The sequence below is a fragment of the Lissotriton vulgaris genome, chromosome 10 (genome assembly GCF_964263255.1).
Source record: "Lissotriton vulgaris chromosome 10, aLisVul1.2, whole genome shotgun sequence".
NCBI lineage: Eukaryota > Metazoa > Chordata > Amphibia > Caudata > Salamandridae > Lissotriton > Lissotriton vulgaris.
This window is the reverse complement of record NC_141698.1, coordinates 856,222,540-856,247,385: the sequence shown is the minus strand read 5'-3', so window position 1 is coordinate 856,247,385 and position 24,846 is coordinate 856,222,540.

Genomic DNA, 24,846 nt, shown 5'->3' with positions numbered 1-24,846 from the left:
CATCGTTTCCGGTTCGCGGTCCGGAGCACTTTCGGGAGCGCTAAAGCGGCGCGTCATAAGACGCATTACGCGACAATGATACGTCGCGCTTCCGCGACGCGTCACAGTTCCGCTAACGAAACGTTTACCGGTTCGCGTACTAGATCGCGGCATCAAGATGAGCTAACGGAAAGCTTCCCGGTTCGCTTACCGGAAGCGAAGAAAAAAAATATTTAAAAAAAAATTATCAATAAACATCTAAAATATATTTTGGGTTTTAAAGAAGAATACATTTTACAGCTACAGATGTTAGCTTTTAAAAAACCAATGAAATTCACAGAAAAAACCATAGGTTATAGTCCATATATAGTTAGGAATTTGCATTTACAAAACCTTGAAAATTCAATGAAAAAACCATTGGTTATAGAACATATATAGTTAGGAATTTGCATTTACAAAACCTTATTTTACTCGCATAAAACCATTGAAATTCCATATATAGTTAGATGCGCTAACTATATATCGCGCACCTGCAATCCACTGCTGATGATGTCACATATTACATCATTCGTGACATGGTCAGTGACATCACTGATGACATCACTCATCTCATTTGACATGACTGATCATATCACTGATGATATCATTCATGTGATAATACCATGAACCTCTTCAGACTCTAATATAACCTTAGATACAATCAGTGTAAACAGACAGTCACAGACTGTCACTCATCCATGGAGTTACTCACACACCTAGTCAGTTATGCAAAAAATCAATCACACCTCCATTTTCTCAACTATACAGTTATACACACCTTACTTATTCAAACATATAATAACACATATTTACTCTCTTATACAATCCCTGATACATGTTCACAATGATCCATACAGCCACTCACACATTCACTGGCTCTTATGTACAGTTATTTATATATGTCAACTCTCACATGTACTGTGTTTTACATATGTACTTACTATGACATGTAGCACTGAGATATCCATTCACTCACTAATACACTCATGCACAGTCAACCGCCCATACAGCTGTTTCCACATGCACTTTTGAACCCATACATATAGTGAATCAACTACTCACACATCTATGTACAGAGTCACACACCTCCCAGCCACCCATACACACACACTCAGTTTCCCATACAAATACTTGGACAACCAATGAATAACCCATACAGTTACTCATATAGCTACTGATCAACATATGCAGCAGTTTGTAGAACAACAGATATAATGATGCACAAATTAAAACCCAGTCACTAACCCATGCACTTAGTGAGACACATTTAATCACTCACTCATACAGTCAGTCATGCACCTACTAAATCCTTCATCCAGACACTTATACATCCACTCATTCTTCAAAATATAAGACATATTTTAACTTTACAGAAACATACAGTCACTGGATGTTGTCATCAGTGATGTCATCAGTGATGTCATTTGAGATGAGTGATGTCATCAGTGATGTCACTGACCATGTCATGAATGATGTAATATGTGACATCATCAGCAGTGGATTGCGGGTGCGCGATATATAGTTAGCGCATCTAACTATATATGGAATTTCAATGGTTTTATGCGAGTAAAATAAGGTTTTGTAAATGCAAATTCCTAACTATATATGTTCTATAACCAATGGTTTTTTCATTGAATATATATATATATATATATATATATATATATATATATATATATATATATATATTCACTGAAAAAAACATAGGTTTTAGGCCTTATATAGTTAGGAATTAACATTTAAAAAACCTTGAAAATTCACTGAAAAAACCATAGGTTTCAGGCCTTATATAGTTAGGAATTAACATATAAAAAACCATTGAAATTCCTCCTATATAGTTAGTTGGACTAACTATATATGGCGCACCCGCAATCCACTGCTGATGATGTCACATATTACATCATTCATGACATGGTCAGTGACATCACTGATGACATCTCAAATGACATCACTGATGACATCACTGATATATATCACTATATAAGGCCTAAAACCTATGGTTTTTTCAGTGAATTTCAAAGGTTTTTTAAATGCTAAATCCTAAGTATATAAGGCCTAAAACCTATGGTTTTTTCAGTGAATATATATATATATTTTTTTTTCTTCTGAACTCCGTTCCCAAATCCGCTTTTCCAGCAAGAAAGGATGCAGACGCAAAGCTAGTGCTGAAGCTGTTTTATTTCGCGCGCACCTCCGCCATATATATATACATATATTGCTCAATCAACTAATAACAAGCATTTGCAATGCAATAGGTCTCGCATTTGCGAGAGTTTGAGCTATTGGCATAGTAAATGACCACCCACCTAATTTAGGTTTAAAGCATTTTATTAAGGCAAAAACATAGGAGGTAAGGGAACATGAGGGGTAGGGTTACATACATTCAGGTGAAAAGAGCTGAGCATAAATCTAGGAGTGCGATGGTGGACAAGGCTACTGCAGAAGAAAAATCAAATGGTAAAATGATAAGGGCTGAATACAGTCGACACCATCAAGCAGATCAGAAAATGAAAGGCAATAATGCAAGAAACCAACCCCACCAGCCCCCAGAACCCCTCCCTCCAAACTCCCCAACTCACCCCAACACCCTCCCACCTCCTCCCCGTCCAGTACTCGGCCATAACGCATCCTGCCCTCCCGCCACGCCCCCCACCCCGCGAGCCCAGATCTTGTGTCCCTTTAGTCAGTTGAGATCACCGGTGGCGTTAGTCTCAGAAGTCTGAGGTACCTCGGACAGGTGAGTTCCCTAAATTCTGTAGTTAAAAGCGCATGAAAGGGTTGCCATAGCTCATCAAATTGGTCCACGTCCCCCGCCACCATAAGCGATAGTTTCTCCATACCCAGCACATGCCAAAGCCTGTGTAGCCAGCCTGTGATGGAGGGGACCGTGGTGTTACGCCAGTGAATCAAGATGTTCTGAATCGCTGAACCCAGCGCTATCGCAATTTGCCTGCCCCTGCGGGACTTCAGCGGGTACATCAGGCCATTCGGGAGGCCCAGCAATACATACGCCGGGAAGCGTGGCAATTCAGTCTCAAAATGAACATCAATCTCGTCGAGAACCTCCTTCCAGTAAGCCTCTAACAAGGGACAGTCCCAAAGTATATGTGTAAGGGTCCCCACCCGACCACAACCCCTCCAGCACTCCTTCTCAATATACCTATTCATTTCGTGTAGCCTTTCCGGGGTATAATACCAATACGTGGACACCTTGGTGAGTGTTTCCGTGAGACCTGTATGATATGCAGAGTGTCTCGCCCGGTGCGCAATTTGATCCCATTCTTTATGACTAAGCGTCCTTCCCAATTCCCTATTCCAGCGTTCCCTACCCGGGTTGTAGAAATGAAACGGAGGGGGCTGCAGGAATTTGTAAAGGTCGGTAATTAGCTTAGCATCAGAGGCGCGGGTCACTAAACACCGCTCGTATGGCGTTATCTGGCGATCAGCAGTGCCCCGCACCTGAGATTGAAGCGCCCAGTGCCTAACCTGCATATATCGTAATCTATCCGACTCAGGCAGTTGGAACTCCTGTTTCAATTGCTGAAAAGGGACCACTCCCTCCGGTCCATATATCTGGAAGAGCGCTCGGCAGCCCGCTGCCCTCCAGTGGGAGAAAGCGCCTGGTTCCATCCCGGAAGGGAAATCAGGGTTATCCGCTATCGGCATGAAAGGCGAAGGGAACGTGGTGAGTTCACGAACTTCATTGACTGTATCCCACACCCTCAAGGGGACTCGTGTGACGAAGGAAGCATAGAGGTTGGGGGGGGGGGGCGATGAGCCCGACGCAAGAATGGAGCTTCCTGGAGGGGGCGCCCCGCCACCGCCTGGTCTTGAAAGAGCCAGTGCTTGTCGGATTCCCACCTGCTCCACTCCACTAGGTAGCGCAGCTGTGCCGCCTGAAAGTATTTCCGGAGGTCCGGGATACCAAGGCCCCCCGCCTCCGGGGCCAGCGTGGAAAGAACCCTCTTCATCCTCAGCTTGCGGCCTTGCCAGACGAAGCGTGCAATGTCGGCTTGTGTCTGTCTAATCCAGCCCACAGGAGGCTGAAGCGGCAAGGCTCGAAAGAGGTACAAGATCTGGGGCAGGACCGTCATCTTGACCGCTGCAATCCTGCCGAGCCAGGACAGCAGGCCTTTACTCCAGCGGCCCAGCTCTTCCTTGATTTTCCTGCTAAGAGAGGCATAGTTGGCCGTTACCATCGCTGGCAACGTTGGTGCTAGCAGAATCCCCAGATACGGCACCAGGGATGATGACCACTGCATGGGGAAAAGCCGCTGCAGATTTTGTCTGGTATCCGCGGCCAGGGACACATACAGAGCCACTGACTTGCCCATGTTCATCTTAAAACCAGCCACTTTCGAAAAAGCGTCTAGTTCCTGAATACAAGTGGGGAGGGCCCGTCTAGGATCGTCCAAGGTCAACAGGACATCGTCCGCATAAAGACTGATCGTGTGGACATACTGCCCCATCTTGATCCCAATCGCGTCCGGGTTTTGGCGAATTCTCTGGGCAAACGGCTCCATATAGAGAGCAAAGAGGAGTGGGGAAAGCGGGCATCCCTGCCTAGTACCCCTTTCGATCACAAAGCTACGGGAGCTGCACCCATTAACTCTCACTGTCGCCGAAGGGGATTTGTAGCAATTGAAGACCATCGAACAGAATTTGTCTCCAATACCCAGTTTCCGGAGCACCTGCTCGAGATAAGGCCAGTGAACGCGATTGAATGCCTTCTCGGCATCTACCGCTAGCAGCATCCTTTCACCCGGGATCCGCGAGGCTTTCTCCAAAATGTGTGCTACTCTCTTAGTGTTATCGACGGTTTGTCTGCCAGGCACAAAGCCAGCTTGATCCGCCTCAACCAGGCCCGGCAGATACAGGGCCAATCTAGATGCTAGAATCCCTGTGTATAATTTAAGGTCGACATTCAGGAGTGAGATAGGCCTGTATGAGCCGCAGAGGGCCCGGTCTTTCCCAGGTTTCGGGATCACTGAGACCGTTGCTCTTAACAGGTCCGGTGGAATGGCTCCTGGCTCGGAAAAGGAGTTAAACAGGCGGGCGAGAATAGGGGCTACAACCAGGCAAAAAGTTTTATAAAACAAGGACGTGTAACCGTCCGGGCCCGGAGCTTTCCCGTGTTTGAGCCCGGCTATCGCGGATATCACCTCCTCCACATGAATGCTGCGCTCGAGGTGTTCCGCCTGTGCTGAGTCCAGCGCCGGAAGGGCTACTGACTCCAAATAATCCGTGGCATCCTGCGACGAGGGGGGTTCCCCCGTGTAAAGTGCCTCATAGAAACTACAGAACGTTTCTGCCACTGCGGCGTCATCAGAGACCGCCACCCCATCAGCACTGAGCAGTTCCTTCACCACGTTACGCTGGTGGGCGATTCGGAGCCTATTTGCCAAAAGTTTGCCACACCTATCCCCACCCGTGTAGAACGCATGTTTTAGACGCAGCGCCGCGTATTCCGCCCTATCCATGTCCAACGCCGACAGGAGCTTCCTGGCAGCCTTCAACTGCCTCCACACCCTAGGAGCACCGGTACGGCGATAGACCTGTTCCAATTCCCAGACCTGGGAAGTCAGCTCCTCCCTCTTACGCTGTCTCTCCCTGTTTTCTGCTGAGGAGATGGAAATGAACTCCCCCCTGAGAACGGCCTTCAGCGCCGCCCACTGTGTCGCTGGCGAGGTGTCTGAGTTATCATTGTGTGCCTGGTATTCCCGGATCGCTTCCTCAATATACTTCACAACCGTTTTTTTATGCAGGAGGGTGTCCCTAAGACACCACACCGCCCGAGAGGAGGAGGCCGTCGGAAGCGCAAACGTGCCCACGACTGGCGCATGATCAGACAACGACAGGACCCCAATGCCCGCCGCCGTAGCAGCGGCACACATCGGTCCGCTAACCAATAAGTAGTCTAGCCGTGCGTAGGTCCGGTGCGCATGGGAATAATAAGAATAGTCCCTATCCGTGGGGTGGAGGGTGCGCCAAAGATCATGCAGATCCATATCAGTGATTCGAGCCTTCCCAGCCTGTGAAAGTTCCCCAGTCTGCGGGTATCGCTGCGCCGATCTATCGAGTGTAGAGTCAAAGACTATATTCAAATCACCCCCTAGAATGATATGTCGATCAGGGGAGGCAGTCACGTCTACCAGCACTGAATCTAGAAAGCGCTCTTGGTGGTCATTTGGGCTATATAAGGAGCCAATGGTGAACGTTGTGTCCCCCAGCCGGAGGCGGTATGCCAATAGCCTCCCCTTCTGTTCTGCAAATTTGTACAACACCTCCCCCCTGAAGGAACTCGCTAGCAAAATGGCCACCCCCGCGGTCTTAGATGCAGCAGAGGAGAAAAACTGAGTTGGAAACCTATTAGAGCGCATCCTATGACAATCCCGTGGTAGTAAATGGGTCTCCTGCAGGAGGCATATATCTGCCTGTGTCCCCTCCAGCAGAGATAAGATCGCCCTTCGCTTCACTGGGTTGTTCAGACCCTTAACATTAAGGGTCACTACTTTCAGTGTCGACATATCCCCAAGTGACCATAAGTGCCAAGCCGCGGGCAGTCAATGAGCGGGGGGGGGCACGGGACAGCAGTGCAGGACAAGCAAAGTAAAACCAAGCAATAACATTTGAGATATTGGACGGTACCCCTTCTACCCGTAAACAACTCCCAACCCCCTCCAAAACAGACCCATGGCAACTAGCCAACTCCCCACCCATGCTCAAACAACCCATTGTCCCAGTCATGTCCCAAAACGGACAAGTCTGTGGAAAGTACAAAAAGTGGACGTCCGGCCACTCGTTCTTCCCGCCTCTCCCCCGACCCTCCCTCCAACCCCCAAACCTGGCATTGCAGAAGCTATGTCCATCTCCCCCCGGAGTGAATCTACGCCGTCATGGCGACTCCGTTCGTGGCGGCCGAGTCCCTGGCCGCTTCTCTCAGGGCGTTGGCCATGTCTGCCCTGATGGTGGGTGAGTCCGGCCGTCCAGCACTCGCCGGCGATCTCCTCCTCGCTGACCGCCGTCGCCCTCTTCGATCAGAACGCCTCCAGCCCGTGTCGCTTCTCCCTCTTCCGTGGCCGTGAGACCCAGGACACCACAGACATCTTGCAAGGAATGCAGCTGGTGCAGCACGCCATTCCAGCGGAATATTAGGCGAAAGGGATGCCCTCAAGAGTACGGCGTCTCATTCTCTTTCAGGAAGTCCGTCGCGATTTTGAAGGACCTGCGCTTCTGTAGCGTGATGGCAGATAGGTCCTGAAACAACGCCACAGGCCGTTCGCGGAAGGTCAGCGACTGTTTCTTGCGGGCCTCAGCCATTATGCGTTCCTTCACTGGGAAATCCGGGAGGTAGGCCAAAATGTCCGGTGGAGGTGCCATCGACTGTCGCTGTCGACCGACCCTGTGGGCCCTGTCGATTCGAATCGGGAAGTCCGCAGGCTCTCCCAGAATCTCCCTGAACAAGTCCTTCAGGTAGCCCGTCAAATCTCTCCCTTCATCTGCGGACGGTACACCTCAGACTCGAATGTTGTTTCTTCTCGACCTGTTCTCCAGGTCTTCATTATGTGCCTGGAGTTCGACATGCTGCTCCCTGAGACGGAGAACGTCTTGCTGTAAATGGACAATCTCCTCGTCCCTCCGTTGAGCCGCTGCCTCCACCGTCTCCATCCGCTCACCTAGGCCTTCCACCTCCCTACGGACCTCGCGCACTTCGCTGGCCACCTCCTGCTTCAGCGTCTGAAAGTCAGCCTTAAGCGAACTGAACAGGTCTTCCATGAAGGACCTTGTGACGGGGGGCTCACCCCCGGCCGGGTCCGCTGCAGTTCTAGAAGAGCTTGGGGACGGTTGCGCCCTGTCTCGTTGTTGCTGGGCTCTGCTGAGCATGTCCGGCAGGGTGCGGTCCCCCTTCCTCGATCCTCGGTTGCCCGACATTCGTGCTCTGTAGACTGCCGCACTCTACTCAATCAGATATGCGATCTCAGGCCTCTGGCAGCAGGTATCGGTGTTGAGGAGTCTTCAACGGCTGGCAGAACGCCGCCGGGGGGAACGCCCGTTGTAGTAGGGACACCACGGGTCCTGCGCCACCGAGGACAAAATGGCGGGCCAGCTCTGTCGCAGAGGCCGACTCGCATTCCAACCAAAGTTCAGGCGCTGGCCACTACAGGGGGGACCCAGACTGCAGCATCCCCCAGGACGAAAGAGCTATGCAAGGCCAGGGGTGTAGGAGCTGTCCCCGGGCGACACTGTAGGAGGGCCTCGTCACCGTCGCCGTGAAGATAAGATGGCGGCTGGGCGTAGCCGGGCAGACCCTCCGAGCCCGATGGCGCCGCCAAGGCTATGCCAAGAGTCAGTGCCCCTGAAATGAGCCCCCTCCAGGCTCGCCGAGTCGAAAAAAGTCAAATGACCTGGCCCCCCGATCCTGAGCGCTGTCTGAAACTGGCAACGGGGTCGGGGCCCACGCAATGTATCAAGCCACCGCTGCAGATCCAAGTGCCTCCACGATCAGACAATAGGCATCCCTCTTCTCGACATCTTGTGGTAGCTACCTATCCGGCGTACCATACCGGGCACAATCTGATGCGAGTATACAAGCGATCTCCGTGCCAGGCCACCAGACACCAGCATCAGGGTCCACTCAGGCCTTCCGGCCAGCGCTCCGCTCCACTCCGCCTCCGTGGCGCTCCGCAGTTAGCTTATCGGTCTCTGAGCGTGCCTCCGCCGGAGCGTTCGGGACCAAAGTTGCACCAATGTGTGCCCCAGGGTCTCTGCCACCCTTCCCACGGCTGCTGAGCTTCAGCGGGGGGAGAGAAGCTGCCGAAAAAGGGCTCGGGCCTAGTTGGGCCGGAGGAGCTGCGGGAAGAAGCGTCCGCTCACCCCGCCATCTTGGCCACGCCCCCCACCCACCTAATTTATATGGGTGCATATACAGCATTTTTTCAATGCCTGTCACTGGCAGTAAAAAGCTTGCTGTAAAGTGCATTGAAAAGTGTTGTACGTGAAGTGGTGAGTTAGTGATAAAGTTGCAGTGTTACTAGAGAGGCCAAACAGTGAATGGGCATGAAAGTAAACTTAACTATGAAGGTTGGCAATAAGATTTTGTAAACACACCGGAAAGCTCCTGCAGGGAAGCTGTGTTGCTGTTTATCCTGCCCTTGTTTGGTGTTTGTATTCGGGTGGTACCAGGGCGACAAGATTGTGGAAACCACGAAGTGGGACATTCCACTAATAAAGGAGTAAGAATCCAGTTTCCCATTCCCAAGCGGCACAGAATGAGGTGGCAGTGCAGACCAACTTGAGAAAAACAGAATGCGAAGCATTATGGGGCAATTTAAAGTAACTTTAGATGTAGTGATAAAGTGCAGACCAACATTAGGAAAACTGAACCCAAACCATTAAGGGGCAATTTAAAGTAACTGAGCACACAATGGTATGTTGTCTGCACTACACAGTATGGCCTGTTAGTAAACTCTTGCTGTGTATTATATTTTAAATAAAATAGCACACAGGAGAACTTTTATGAAATAGCCTCTGTTCTTTGTTTGCTTAATTGTGCAGTTTTGTGTGTGGTCCTGTGGTTCAAAAATGAAAGCCCGAGAAATAGGAAGATGGTGCCCATCTTCTTTGAGAAATTTGCGAAGATTCATCAACCAGCGCCAAAGTTATTCCCAATAGAATGTTGGGGATTTCCTATGGAAACTAGGTCCTAACTATATATACCTACTGGCTACCGCCAGTAGGTAATGTGATAAAAAAATGTATGTTCAAAGAAATATTAAGTGATGTGCAGTGCAGTGCTTTGAAATGCAGCGCTGTGATGTGCAGTGCTGTGCTCTGACGTGCAGTGACACTCTCTGACATGCAATGCTGCACTGTGCTGTGATCTGACGTGCAGTGACATGCCCTCCTATGCCACAATGGGATGTGCAGTGCTATTATGTGCAGTGACACGCTTTCACTTGCAGTAATGTGCTTTGCAGTGTTCTTAAGTGCAGTGACACTCGTGTGTAGAGCTGTACTCTGATGTGCAGCACTGTGATGCGCAGTGCAGTGATCTGATGTGTAGTACAATGTTCATTCATACAGTGTATTTTGCAGCGCTGTGCTCAGCAGGCAGTGATATGCTCCTGCGTGCAGTGCAGTTGTCACGCGCTCTGACGTGCAGCCTGTGCTCTGACGTGCAGTGCTCCAAAGTGCAGCCACACGCTCTTGTGTGCAGCGCCACACGCTCTTGTGTGCAGCGCTGTGCTCTGATGTACAGTCAGATGCTCTTGCATGCAGTGCCTCTGATATACAGTGCAGTGCTCTGACATACAGTCACACACTCTTGCGTGCCACGTCCTCCCGGCCCCGCCCACAACCAGGCGGCGGCCATCTTGAGGCGGCTCGGGCCGCGGCGGTGATCTCAGGAGTAAAACGAGGGGTGGGCACCCTCGAAATTAAAATAAAACACATTAAAATAAAAGAGAGAAGCCCCCCCAAAAAAAGTTCCGAAAAATCGCGGGGTGCGCGCACCGTGCGCGCTTACAGATATATAATTTGTTTCTCTTTTAATTTTCTCAGGAACCACTGGAGGGATTTACACTATTTTACCAAAAGCGTGATCTGCGTACCAGACACTACCATTTTGACAAGTTTGGTGTAATTCCCTTCAGCGGTTCAAGCTGTAGCCGTGTCTAAAGGTCCTATGGAAATTAACATGGGGAAAACACATTTTGGGACCCCCCTTTTTTCTCAGCCCCCACTTGACTAATCCCCCCAAAACTTTCAGGGAAGGAGCGGAGCGAGCCGTCTTCTTTGAGAAATTTGCGAAGATTCATCAACCAGCGCCAAAGTTATTCCCAATAGAATGTTGGGGATTTCCTATGGAAACTAGGTCCTAACTATATATACCTACTGGCTACCGCCAGTAGGTAATACATATATATATATATATATATATATATATATATATATATATATATATATATATATATATATATATATATATATATATATATATATATAGAGAGAGAGAGAGAGAGAGAGAGAGAGAGAGAGAGAGAGAGAGAGAGAGAGAGAGAGAGAGAGAGAGAGAGAGAGAGAGAGAGAGAGAGAGAGAGAGAGAGAGAGAGAGAGAGAGAGAGAGAGAGAGAGAGAGAGAGAGAGAGAGATTCATTCACTGAATAAGCCATAGGTTTCAGGACATTATAGTTACAGATTAGCATTTAAAAAACCATCGGAATATATTGAAAAAAACATAGGTTTCGGGTACGTTATAGTTAGCTGGACATTTTGCTCATACAAAACCATAGAAATTCCACCGTTATAGTTAGTTGAGCTAACTATAACTCGTGCCCCTGCAATGCACTGCTGATGATGTCACATATTACATCATTCATGACATAGTCAGTGACATCACTGATGACATCACTGATGCCATCTCAAATGACATCACTGATGACATCACTGATCTCTGTGTCTAATCCAATGATTACTGTTGTACTTATTGCCACCACTAACCATTTACAGAGGATTGGATTACAATCACCCCAAACGCATCCACCACAGACGTCATTGGACATGTGACCCTGTTAATAAAAAGGAGTCGAGCTCACGTGCCCGTACCCAGTTCCACTATCTATCTGTGTCTGTGTGTTCATTATGTATGCAACATGCTGCCCCTAGGCCCTACCACATTACATAGTTCTCTGGACAGCATATGCAACCATCTTACCTTTGACAGTGGGGGGAATCTTTAGTTATGTAACTTTGTCTCAGTCATTGTACAAGTACGTACGTAGAGACAGCATCATTAGAGTACTGCAAGGAGAGTGTATACTGGATTTATAAGTGCATGAGGATCATCGGAGTGATTCTATAAGTACATATGTTGGTGCAGCCTAACTCCGACAACCACCTTGTCTCTAAGTGGCTACCTTGCATGTGCCAAAAACTGAAACTTCAACTTTCCATGGCCCTGTATTGCTACAGCTGCAACACTCCACTGAATGTGCAATAAACAGTCATATCTACCAGATATCTCATGTCCACCATCTTTCTTGTGTGGAACTATGGATGAATATAGGGTCAGTAATTCTCCGTACCTTCCATGTTGGCCATATTGTGGGACTTAGCTCATAGAGTGACACTTTGGCTTTTGCAACCCGAGTGATGGTAGCACTCCAACACGGACTCCAGCATCCAGTGTTGTCAGACTTTTTAAGCTTTCTATAGCCCAAAGCCAACTAAAAAGTAGCCCAAACTAGCCCAATATTGCTACTTTAGGGAAGGGGGGCCGGGACAGCATCAAGCAGGTGGTGTATACATTGCAATTGATGTTGCAGCAGTATGCCAAGTACATATTTGTCTAATAAAGTGCTTTAACATACTACTTTGCTGGAGAGTAGTATACATATTTATAATCTAGCAACTAGCACAAACCAACCGGAAAAATATGTCCCAAGTGTGCATGATCTAGCCCAATCTGGCAACACTGATGCCACAGCCACTCCCTCACGGCTGGTATATACCCACACCTCACCCATCCAGCACAGGCATCACAGGACACATGACCCTGCTAATATAAAAGACCGGGTGCACGTGCTCTATGCCATTTTATAGTTTAGAGTACGTGGCCTCACTGCTCACTGAGTTAGTAGCACCACAAGCACTGAGCGGGTGTACAACCTGCGATGATGATAGGTGCACTAGTATGTCCTCTGCCATGGCCTTATTATCGTTGGATGGCACGCCATGGCTGTACCTAGTTTTATTTGTTGTTGTTTTCTTTTAATAAAATATTTTACACACTTAGTTTTTTTTGTTGTAATGTAAATCCATACATGACTAAGATTCTTATTTGTCCAACCTCACAGCATCTTTTTTTATTAAAACTGAAAGACCAGCCGATTTGTTAGGCTCCATAATTAAAAACGTTCCTGTCATATTTGTTTGTGGGAGGTGAGGGGGGATGGCTGACAAGGAGCTGCTGCTGTGGGTTGTCGGAGTAGTATTGGGTGTCCGACCTGCATTATTGTTGCCTCCATTGCATCCCTTCTCAGGGATTAGTTTCTGACAGCTGCATAAACATGACAACTTTTTTTCCCAAGAATAAGAATATATCCCTCAGAGTCGTGGAAACAATAGATAACTATTTTACTCAGTCAATCGTAAATGCTTCATTTCTACAGAGTTGCAGAGAAATAGGGAGACAGGAGTTTTCAATAAAAGGGTCTATTGAACAGTCTTCTTTCTCATGCAAGAGAGGTGAACTGCTACAATCGTTATGCAGAAAGCAAAGTATAATGTGTACAGCATAAACAGTAATGTGAAATAATACTGTAAGAGCATTGTATGGTTTCTAAGCTATATAAAAATACATACATAAATAACATAGACTAAAATACTCAACTGGTGCTTCTAAAATACGCCTACCCCAATGTACCTAACCTAAGTGTAGTACGAGGGAAGAAGTAAGTGTTTGTCATTTAGCATAGGTTTAGTTTTTCCAAGAATCTACCAAAGGTTTCTCTAGGTTCTAATCAGCTCCATACCTTGTTTAGAATGAAGGAGGTCTGGTCTCTCTGTCTCGGGACTCGATTTCCCAACACCCTCGCAAGGGGAGCCGGAAACACTGGAGCTGGATTCTCGGCAGAGAAGGGCAGCTTCCTGATCAGTGCGTCAGCTGGAGAGTTGGCTTTCTTCTGCACTTGCTGTAGCGAGCAGCGTTGGGCAAGTAGGTCTTCAAACTGCTCGGAACCACTGTATCTTGCTATAGCAAGTGAAGGTATATTTATACCTTGAAGGTGTTTTGGAATGCCATAGTTTGACCTAAAGTCGGGCATATGAACATCATAAATTAACCCCTGGGGAATAGTTGTTCATTGTAAAGTAACATAGTTCTTGGAGAAATCAATATTCAAGCAAGGGGAAGTCCCTAATAGCTTAAGCTGGTTTTCCAAGAAATCGTTGTGACGTTTGGTGAACGGATGGAAGTAGCCATGCCTGTATTTGGGTAGCATGGGCTATGCCTAAATAAAGGCTGGATTTCTTATGCCTATATAAGGATAATGAGAATTGTACCTATATAAGGGCATGAATCGGAAAAATGCAATCAGAGCCTAAAACGCCACACAACAGTAAGAGCGTGCGTTACCTGCTGATGTAGGGAGAGGCAGCGTGAAAGGGGTATCTCTCACAGACAGAGCTCCGGTATGGTTTCAGAAATGACTAGGACAGATGCCAGCTAACAGACTGAATCACAAAATGGCTTTTCAATGCTCATATGGTGCGACTTATGAACAGTTCATACCCAGGCCCGCAAAGGGACAACTGCAGCTCATCCGCTTGACTCACAGAGGCAGAACTACAAGCTCTCCGCTCCCAAAGGAACAGCAGCGTACTAGCTCGCAAAGGTAGACAGCTGCGAGCCGACGGACTAGCTTCTAAAGGCATACCTCCGAAATGGTGATGTTGGGCACAGGGAGCGTGAAAGGGTTATCTTCCTACTAGTGTCCTGGATTGGAAGTCGTGCTGCCTGGCACACACCTGTTTCTCCTTTATTGTTAAAACATCTTAAACCTTCACTGTGTCCAAAACATCATTATACAGAGCTCCGCTATATTAAATTGCCCCCGGAACCTTTCGTTAACATTTTCACTTGATGAGAGGCACAAGATGGCTGCTAACACTTCCTGGTTTCAAGTGTTAGCAGCCAATCAGAGGACACTTCCTGCTTTAAAGAGTTAGCAGCCAATCAGAGGCAAGCTCATGCTCAGGAGTAAGGCCCGACCAGATATATGTATATATATTTTTTTTCCATTTAATATCTCAAAAACTACTGAACAGATTTAAACCATTTCAACAAAACTGCGCTTTCTGGGCCATGACCTTTCTCCCTGCCAAATTTGGCGTAATTCCGTTCAGCAGTTTGACGTGTAGCCTTGTCTAAATTTTCCTATGGAAAATCCATTGAGAAAACATGTTTTCACCCCCCTTTTTTCTCAGACCCCCCCCCTTGACCAATCACCCCTACACTTTCAAGATAGGAGCTGATCAAAAAAGAGAAACTTTTTGGAAATTTTTGTAAAGAATGATCAAATGACGCCAAAGTTATAAGCAGATGAGCTCCAGGAAGGGGGCCGCACAACCCCCCTCCCAACATGAGTGAAGCTCAGAGACTGCGGGGACCCCTGCTGGCACCGGCAGCCCCAGCGAGCCCCCGCTATTATTTTTTAAGAAATGCCCCCGGGACCTAACCATCCTGGGGTCTCATTAAAATAAAACACGGGAACTCGCCCGCAACCCCAGTGTGAATTACACTGATTTAAAAAAAAACATTTTTGAGGGCCCTGGGGCTCCTTCTGAGACCCCCTGACCAGGCCTAGGGGGTCGGGTGTATCTACTCTGCCCTCTTCTTTTGTTTTCTACCTTTGTTTCTCTGTTTTCTAGTGACTCCCTTCTACCGAGCCACAAGATCGCTGCCACCACTTCCTGGTTTGGAGTGTTGGCATCCAATCACAGTGAAGTTCGTGCACGGGACTTAGGCTCCATCCAGATATTGAAACTTTTATTTTTCTTATTTCTCACCAACTACTGAACGGATATACACCATTTAAAAAAAGGTTGCTTTCTGACCCATGCACTACCTTTGTGCCAAATGTGGGGTAACCCCGTTCAGTAGTTTCAGCTGTTGCCTTGCACAAAGTTTCCTATGGAAAATTGATTTTTTGACTCTTATTTTTTAAATGTCTCAAAAACTACTGAATGGATTTACACCATTTAAAAAAAGGTCGCTTTCTGAACCAAGCTCTACCTTTCTGCCAAATCTGGGTTAATTCCGTTCAGCAGTTCGCACTAAAGCTCGTCGCAAAATTTCCTAAGGAAATTAACATGGGGGAAACGCGTTTTGGGACACCTTTTCTCTCAGCCCCCGCTTGACGAATCACCCCCAAACCTTCAAGATAGGAGCTGACCTAAAAAGTGAAACTTTTTGGAAAATTTCATAAAGATTTGTTAAACGACGGCAAAGTTATAAGCAAATCAAAAAATACTTTTCCTATGAAAACTAGGTTGAAACTATAACTACCTACTGGAGTCCAGGAGGCCTTGGGAAGAGGCCACTCCCACTAGGGATGCACATTGTGATTTAAAAGAGTTTGTAACTGTTGAGCACGCCTTTGAAGAAGTGCTACGCATGAAACACGTCAGGTTATGCTGTTCTACTCGTGCTGTGAGGTGTTTTTCATCTTCGCTGTGGCAGGTTCCATTACATTTGTGAAAGCGGAACCAACCAGTGTGCAGGCTCCTCTGAGAGGGTAACTCTCTCTTTGGTGGATTAATTACGGCTAACCCAGCCGTGGATGTGCCCCGCCACTTAGCGCGGACCTGAGGCTACTTCAACCAGCGTGCGCTACTGTCAGGACTGGTGCTGATCGTGGAGGCCCTGAATACTTGCAGCGTTACATGATGAACATGGCACAGCAACCTACAGGGGCTTTTTACTGGGACTATTTTGGGTGAGTTGAGAAACATGCTCATTGGAGAAATACAGAGACTACGTAGTCCAGGAGGCCTTGGGAAGAGGCCATGCCCACTAGGGACAGACATTGTGATTTAAAAGAGTTTGTGACTGTTGAGCATTGACCATCCACTTTCAATCTTTTGAAGAAGTGCTACGCACAAAACGCATCAGGCTATGCTGTTCTACTCGTGCTGTGAGGTGTTTTTCATCTACGCTGTGGTAGCTTCCATTAAATGTGTGTAAGCGGAACCAACCAGTGTGCAGGTTCCTCTGTGAGGGTAACTCTCTCTCTGGTGTGTGTGTATATATATATATATATATATATATATTACCTACTGGCGGTCGCCAGTAGGTAGTTATAGTTAGGATTTTTTTCAATGCAAGATCTCAAAATTCTATTTGGAATAACTTTGGCGCCGGTTGACGAATCTGCCTGAAAATTTCCTCAAATTTGCCTCGCAGAGCTCCGGTCCTTTCTTGAAAGTTTTGGGGGGATTCGTCAAGCGGGGGCCAAGATAAAAGGGGGGTCCCAAAACGTGTTTTCCCCATGTTAATTTCCATAGGGCGGTCGAACTCACTTTTAGCCGGAACGGCTGAATGGATTTCCACCAAATTTGGCAAAATTGTAGGGACTGGTAGCCCGATGTGCCTTTGCTATGTCTCAAGATATGTACTCCAGTGGATTTTGAGTAATTTAGGTTAAAAAAAATATATATATCTATAGGCGCGCCCCGCTACGCGCACCGGTACGCGCACCGGGCGCGCTACGAGACTTGCGCACGGAAAGCTGATTGGCTCACGGGTGTCTGTAAACATTCAAAACAGTCCGGAGCGGCCGCCATCTTGTGTCTCGGTAGGATCGAGACACAAGAGGTGGCAAAAAAAAGGGGGAAATTACCATAAGGGGGCAGGGTAGACCCCCCCTGACCCCCTAGGTTTGATGTGGGGGCTATAATAGGGCATTTTATTTTTTTTCGTTTTGTGCGGGGGGAGCGCCCGGTACGCGCACCAGGGAGCGTACCATTGGGAAAAAAGAATGACGACTTTTCAAAAATTGTATGTTTATTAATTGTTTTTTTTGTTGTTTTTTTATTTTTATTATTAAGTACCAGCATGTATGTACCAATGCAGAGTCTAAAATTTAATATACACCGTCTCCTTTGTAGATATCTTGCATGTTGTTACAGAAGTTATTGTGGTATATGGAATTCAAACCATAGTCTGTCAGGAAAGCAGAAACAACATGGAGGCAGGAGATGATAAAGAGATGTTAAATACACATTGGAGATAATATAGTGGAAGAATGGAAGTAACTATGAGCAAAATTACTATGTAACATAAAAAAAGTTGCACAGTATATTTTAAGTCTCACTTTATATTATATCTATTTTGGTACTATTTCATAATTTACATATAAAAAAGAATAATGTCTCAAACAATTTTTAATTTTTAAATAAAAATGTATTGCTGTGATTTTTCAAAATCTAAAAGAATTTCCAACATTAATTCGTCAGGTATGTCCTCATTTGGATTCCATGATTCAATTTCTTCTACACAATTAAGTAAGTCTTGGTCCAGAGAGTGATCCAAAAAGTCTATTTCATCAATGTCTTCCTTAGGATTGTTTTCCATATTAATTTCAAATGAAATATTAATTTTATTTTGTTCTCCTTCCATTTTCTTGCTGTAAATTGCATGACAAATAAATATATCAGTAGAGATAGGGCACTGTTAGGTTTAAGTTCAGACAGGTACTTGTGAGTTATTTTTTTTTGGAAAACCTTTATTAGTCTTGCAATCAATTACAGGTACGGGCCTACAACCTTCTCGGCCGGCCGCGAAGCAGAGTAAAAGTATAGCAATCAATGCGGAGAGTCAGAACAGTTCAAAAGCCAGGGCGATACGTAGACCAGGAGACAACTCGTAGACAAACGATCAGGTCCTAAGTCAGGATTACAGAGGTTCATTTTTAAAATTATAAGAACTGAACAAGTGCCATACAATCACATGTGGTCCTGCAACACAGCACGCAATGAGGATATCAACAATTAGTATAAATACAAACAAAGTAGTGGGGTAAGGCACACAAATCAGGAGAAACGTAGGCACAAATCCGGTGGATAGCAAACCCTAACCCCACCTCTCAAAACAATACACGTTACCGGAACCATGAAGGAAGACGACACTATAGAAAAAGAAAAAAGACTAAAGGGCCATGGAAACAAAGAACAAGCAAACCCCGCCCCCCTACCCCCACCCTGCACACCCGCGGAAGGCCAAGGCCACCCCCCCAGCCGCGTGCCTGTCGCCCTATTGGAACCCGAAATTTAGAAAGAAAAAGACAAAAGACAAGAAACATAAGTGGAGGAGGGCCCTCAAAGTCGCCGCCCGGCCCCGCCCATCACCCCTGCACATGGGGAAGATCCAGAAGCAAAATAGAGTATCATGGAGAACATCAAGTACCAATTACATCAGTAATACAATCCCAATGCAACACATCCAAAGCACCGTCAGTTAACGTGAGGGCCACCAAAACCTAAAATGCATCATCTCTGGCCTCGTCTAGCAACAGAACCACCAAATGACCCCTTGACAATCGATATACAGTACTTTTTGAAGGATCTGGAGGATCCGAGCCAATCAGGCCCGAACAACATCAAGAAAAAGTTCAGCAGTTCGAGTCCATCAGGACGCATGTAGTTGAAATCCAAGGGCGTCGGTACCAAGCCCGCGAGTGTCACAAAGTTCAAGCACAGTAATACCATCCATGAAGATGAAATCTAACAGTCCGGCAAGTGCCGCAGTGTTGTCGAGACGGCCCGAGAAGAAGAACAGCATCGCGTCCCTAGATTCAGGCCAAGCACGCGTCCCAAAGAGTCACTCACGCACACAACCGCACTGTCCAGAGAGGACGAAGAAATCAGGGCCCCCGGCAGGACCCAAAACCCGGGCAGGGCCAAAGTCCTCCCCAAGGAAGTAGATATGGGCACGCCGGCACTCATTTGGAATCGGACCACGTCCTTACAGGGCGGTGAAACGGCAATGGCGGCCATTCTTCAATTCAGGTCACAGGCATTGCAAATCAGGGTCTCGCGTCGATCCGTTAGGGCGGCCAAGACATCCTTGGGTGTGGGCTCCATAGTGCGCTGCCAGCAACCCAGCTCCCCGCCCACGGCAGCCGTCCAACCGGGACATGATCCGTGAGGGAGGGTGTCAGCCGCCATCTTTGTCAGTTCGGCACCGTCCCTCTGCACCTCACTGTAGGGACCGGCCTCGGCACAGGGCGCCACTAAATGTACGCCCGGAGCACAAAATAGTGAGGTGGGTGCCCCAGGGAGAGTCACCAAAAGGCTAAACAAAAGACCCTACCACTCCCTGGGGGCCGCCCGCCTGTCTCGGGGGCGATCCTTGGTTAAGTCCGGGCGCGGAGTCCGAAGAGGGGGGCCAAGAGCCACACACCCCCCTCGGCTCCAGTATGCCTCACAGGCCCCCAAGGCTCTTTGAGAAGGGACTGGGCTGATGCTGCCGTCAGCGGCACTTCAAGACAACGGCACCCTCCGACCGACTCCCCACCACCAGAGGCGGCCGCTGTTGTTGCAGTCGCGGCCGGCTGCCAGTTGCAATCGACACCCCGGCTTCGTCACCACACGGGCCGCAGAGCAGTGGATGGGAATTTCTCTGGATTCACAGCAGGCAGGAGTCCCAGGAGCAGGTGGTAAGTGAACACTCTCCTTCTTTTATCCAAATACACCTTCTTAGTTCAGAACGAACAGCAGGATGGGCGTGCAGGGCGAGAGGGCTCACGGAGCCAAGCGGCTATGCGACCATTTCGGATGCTGACTTGGCTCCCTACTTGTGAGTTTTTAACAGTGAAGTTATCTTTGGGCAGTGTATGGTTTCAGGCAGGAAGTAGAACTATTAAAAAGTGCCTGTGATGAAGCCTAAGTAAATTCATAATTATACCAGAGAAGCCTAACTCAATCCATAATTATAACAGAGAAGCCTATCTCAATCTGTAACTCTTACAGAGGGACAGTATATAACTATCAGAAAACGTTTTCCCAAATTAACTTAAAGTGCATAACATAGTTCTCCTTTCAAATTAACAACTTACCTATTTCAAAGTAGTTGAAGTTTTCTGTCAAAATTCTTTCCAAATGTACCTTAGGTAGTGTTAGTCAAAATGGCTGTGTTTCCTTCTCATTTTTTATATATATTCATGTACTTAATCAATCAAATGTCAGCACATAAAAGTACAAAATGTAAGTAACATTTTAATTGGTTGAAAATTCAAACAGTTTCATATGTGTTTTTGTCATGTAATTTACCTCAGGATATTTAGACAGGGCTACAGCCCAAATGGCTCAATGGAATACCACCAAATTTGGGTAAATGGTAGGGACTGCTATGTAGTAGGGCCTATTCTATATTTCGTGTAAGTGTCTCCAGTGGTTTTTATGTAAATTACTTTCCCACATTTTTTTGGGGAGCTCTTACCGGTGCGCGCCCCAGTACGCACACCGGCAGCGTTACGGGAGTCCTCCATTTTGTGTTTCGGTAGAATTGAGACACAAGATGGAGGACAAATAACGTTGGGAATGGGTAGAAGGGGGCACGGTAGACACTTCTTGAACCTCTAGGTTTTCTGAGGGGGGTTTAGGAGGCCCATTTATGTCCCACCCCAAAAAACATTTTTAAATTTTTCACGGGGGGAGCGCCCGGTACGCTCACCGGGAAGCGTACCGGGGAGCGTACCGGGGAGCGTACTTTGGTGAAAAATAGGGAAAAAAGTTAGAAAAAGAAAATCATTATGAGTGATCAGAGGTAGGGTAGCCCTGAAAAGAGCTATTGGGTTCTGTGGCTGATTTAAGTACCTACAAGTAGGTTCCAATGCACAGTCTTAAATTCAGAAGGAATATTCTATTCCCCTCATCTGAGAAGTGCACACCATCTCCTCTGTAAATGTCTTGCATGTTGTAACGCAAGTTATTGTTGTATATTGAACCCATTCCATAGTCTCTCATGTAAGCAGAAACAGATTTATTCACATGTTTCCGTGCTTTCTCAAATTGTGGACAAAATTGGTTGGACCAGTTCCATTGCTGTCTTTGGCATATATTGGAATATACCAAGGCAGTTTGTAGAAAAAGTGTCATCAATTGATCAAAGGTGTCCTTTAAAAGCATTTCCAGACCAACCCCAGTCATAGTGCCCAAGTCATTTCCACCACAGTGCACTATTAAGAGGTCAGGGTTTGGCAGATGCAAAAAGGTTTTCACCAATGGTATCAATTGGTGACATCTCAATCCTCTCTGGCCAATCCACTTGATTTCCACATTTGATAAATCAAGGTTGTGAAAATTTCTGCTAGCTGCATACCTTTGAGCCCAGTGGATGTAGCTATGTCCAATAATCCACACAGAATACATGATGAGAGAAGGTTCTGGTGCAGTCAGATGAAGTGTGGGAATGAAATGGCAGTTGGAACAGTAGGAGTTTACAAAAAAATAATTGTGGAGTTTCCCTGCTTTTGAATCACAAGCAATGATTGGTGGATTCAGATAGTTGAAAACTGAAAGTTAGGGTGTATGGTTGTGTTGTGTGAAAGAAGCAATTTGAATGGTTAAGAAAAAGTCAATAAAAGCAATAATGCCCTGGATAAGCTGGTGTATTGAGAGGTCAAACATCCTTGCTGACTTAATTTGCAACATTGTAGAATAAACTTTTGAACCTGAGAGTTCAGTTAGGAGGGAGTTGCTATGGTAACTGATAGAAAGGTCTGAGAGGGGGAAGGGTGTTGGTTTGAAAATAGTGAGGGAAGAGTTTTGATTGGTTGAAATGAGTCATATGTGTGTAGAATTAGAGGTTTTATGTGCCAGCCTTGGTTTCAGTGTATTGAGTGCACACCTTTTGCTCTGCTAAAGAAAAATTGGTGTGTGTGTCTGACACTGTTCTCAATCTCCAAACGCATTTGTAAAGGTAAGTAATGATTCATTTAATTTAGATAGAGACTTGTTTGAAAGCAGATCGTGAAGTTTCAGTAGTTAAATTGAATGCGTGTACATAGGACTTGTGCTGTGTTTGTAAAAAGTTATTTAAAAAACGATTTTGGGGTAAATGGATGGCTTATATTTTTGAGAAGAAATTAATAGTGTTTAGTTCATTAAATAAATATATTTGAACCTTTAAGAATGATGTCACTTGCATTACCTCAGATTTGGAAGCAGATTGAGATTCTTTCTTATAGGTTTGTGGCATGTTTTTTGGAAATGCTTGATATTAACATATGCAAGATAGGGGATTTGTATTTTGTGAAACAGTGAGGTTTCAGTAGTGAAATTGAATGCTTGTACATAGGTCCTGTGCTGTGTTTCTTAAATGTTATTCCAAAAACGATTTTGGGGGCAAATCAATGGTATTTACATTTGGGCCTTATTTATGATTGCCTTGTGGCGCCGGAGTGTCACTTTTAACATGGGAAAAAAGTGACGAACCGGTGGCGCAAGGCCTTCATAAATAAGGCCCTGAGTTTCTTTGCTGTTGGTTTGTGTCTTGCTTTTTAATAATGCTTGCTATGAACATTTGCAAGAAAGAGGATTTGTATTTTGTGAAACAGTGAGGTTTCAGTAGTGAAATTGAATGCTTGTACATAGGTCATGCGCTGTGTTTCTAAATTGTTATTCCAAAAACGATTTTAGTGGCAAATCAATGGTATTTACATTTGGGCCGTATTTATGATTGCCTTGTGGCGCCGGTGCGTCACTTTTAACATGGGAAAAAAGTGACGCACCGGTGGGTCAAGGCCTTCATAAATAAGGCCCTGAGTTTCTTTGCTGTTGGATTGTGTCTTGCTTTTTAATAATGCTTGCTATGAATATTTGCAAGATAGGGGATTTGTATTTTGTGAAACAGTGAGCTTTCAGTAGTGAAATTGAATGCTTGTACATAGGTCCTGCGCTATGTTTCTTAAATGTTATTCCCAAAACGATTTTGGGGGCAAATCAATGGGATATACATTTGAGCCTTATTTATGATTGCCTTGTGGCGCTGGTGCGTCACTTTTAACATGGGAAAAAAGTGACGCACCGGTGGCGCAAGGCCTTCATAAATAAGGCCCTGTGTTTCTTTGCTGTTGGTTTGTGTCTTGCTTTTTATTAATGCTTGCTATGAACATTTGCAAGATAGGGGATTTGTATTTTGTGAAACAGTGAGTTTTCAGTAGTGAAATTGAATGCTTGTACATAGGTCCTGCGCTGTGTTTCTTAAATGTTATTCCCAAAACGATTTTGGGGGCAAATCAATGGTATTTACATTTGGGCCTTATTTATGATTGCCTTGTGGCGCCGGTGCGTCACTTTTAACATGGGAAAAAAGTGACGCACCGGTGGCGCAAGGCCTTCATAAATAAGGCCCTGAGTTTCTTTGCTGTTGGTTTGTGTCATGCTTTTTAATAATGCTTGCTATGAACATTTGCAAGATAGAGGATTTGTATTTTGTGAAACAGTGAGGTTTCAGTAGTGAAATTGAATGCTTGTACATAGGTCCTGCGCTGTGTTTCTAAAATGTTATTCCCAAAACGATTTTGGGGGCAAATCAGTGGGATTTACATTTGAGCCTTATTTATGATTGCCTTGTGGCGCTGGTGCGTCACTTTTAACATGGGAAAAAAGTGACGCACCGGTGGCGCAAGGCCTTCATAAATAAGGCCCTGTGTTTCTTTGCTGTTGGTTTGTGTCTTGCTTTTTATTAATGCTTGCTATGAATATTTGCAAGATAGGGGATTTGTATTTTGTGAAACAGTGAGTTTTCAGTAGTGAAATTGAATGCTTGTACATAGGTCCTGCGCTGTGTTTCTTAAATGTTATTCCCAAAACGATTTTGGGGGTAAATCAATGGTATTTACATTTGGGCCTTATTTATGATTGCCTTGTGGCGCCGGTGCGTCACTTTTAACATGGGAAAAAAGTGACGCACCGGTGGCGCAAGGCCTTCATAAATAAGGCCCTGAGTTTCTTTGCTGTTGGTTTGTCTCATGCTTTTTAATAATGCTTGCTATGAACATTTGCAAGATAGAGGATTTGTATTTTGTGAAACAGTGAGGTTTCAGTAGTGAAATTGAATGCTTGTACATAGGTCCTGCGCTGGGTTTCTAAAATGTTATTCAAAAAACGATTTTGGGGGTAAATCAATGGTATTTACATTTGGGCCTTATTTATGATTGCCTTGTGGCGCCGGTGCGTCACTTTTAACATGGGAAAAAAGTGACGCACCGGTGGCGCAAGGCCTTCATAAATAAGGCCCTGAGTTTCTTTGCTGTTGGTTTCTGT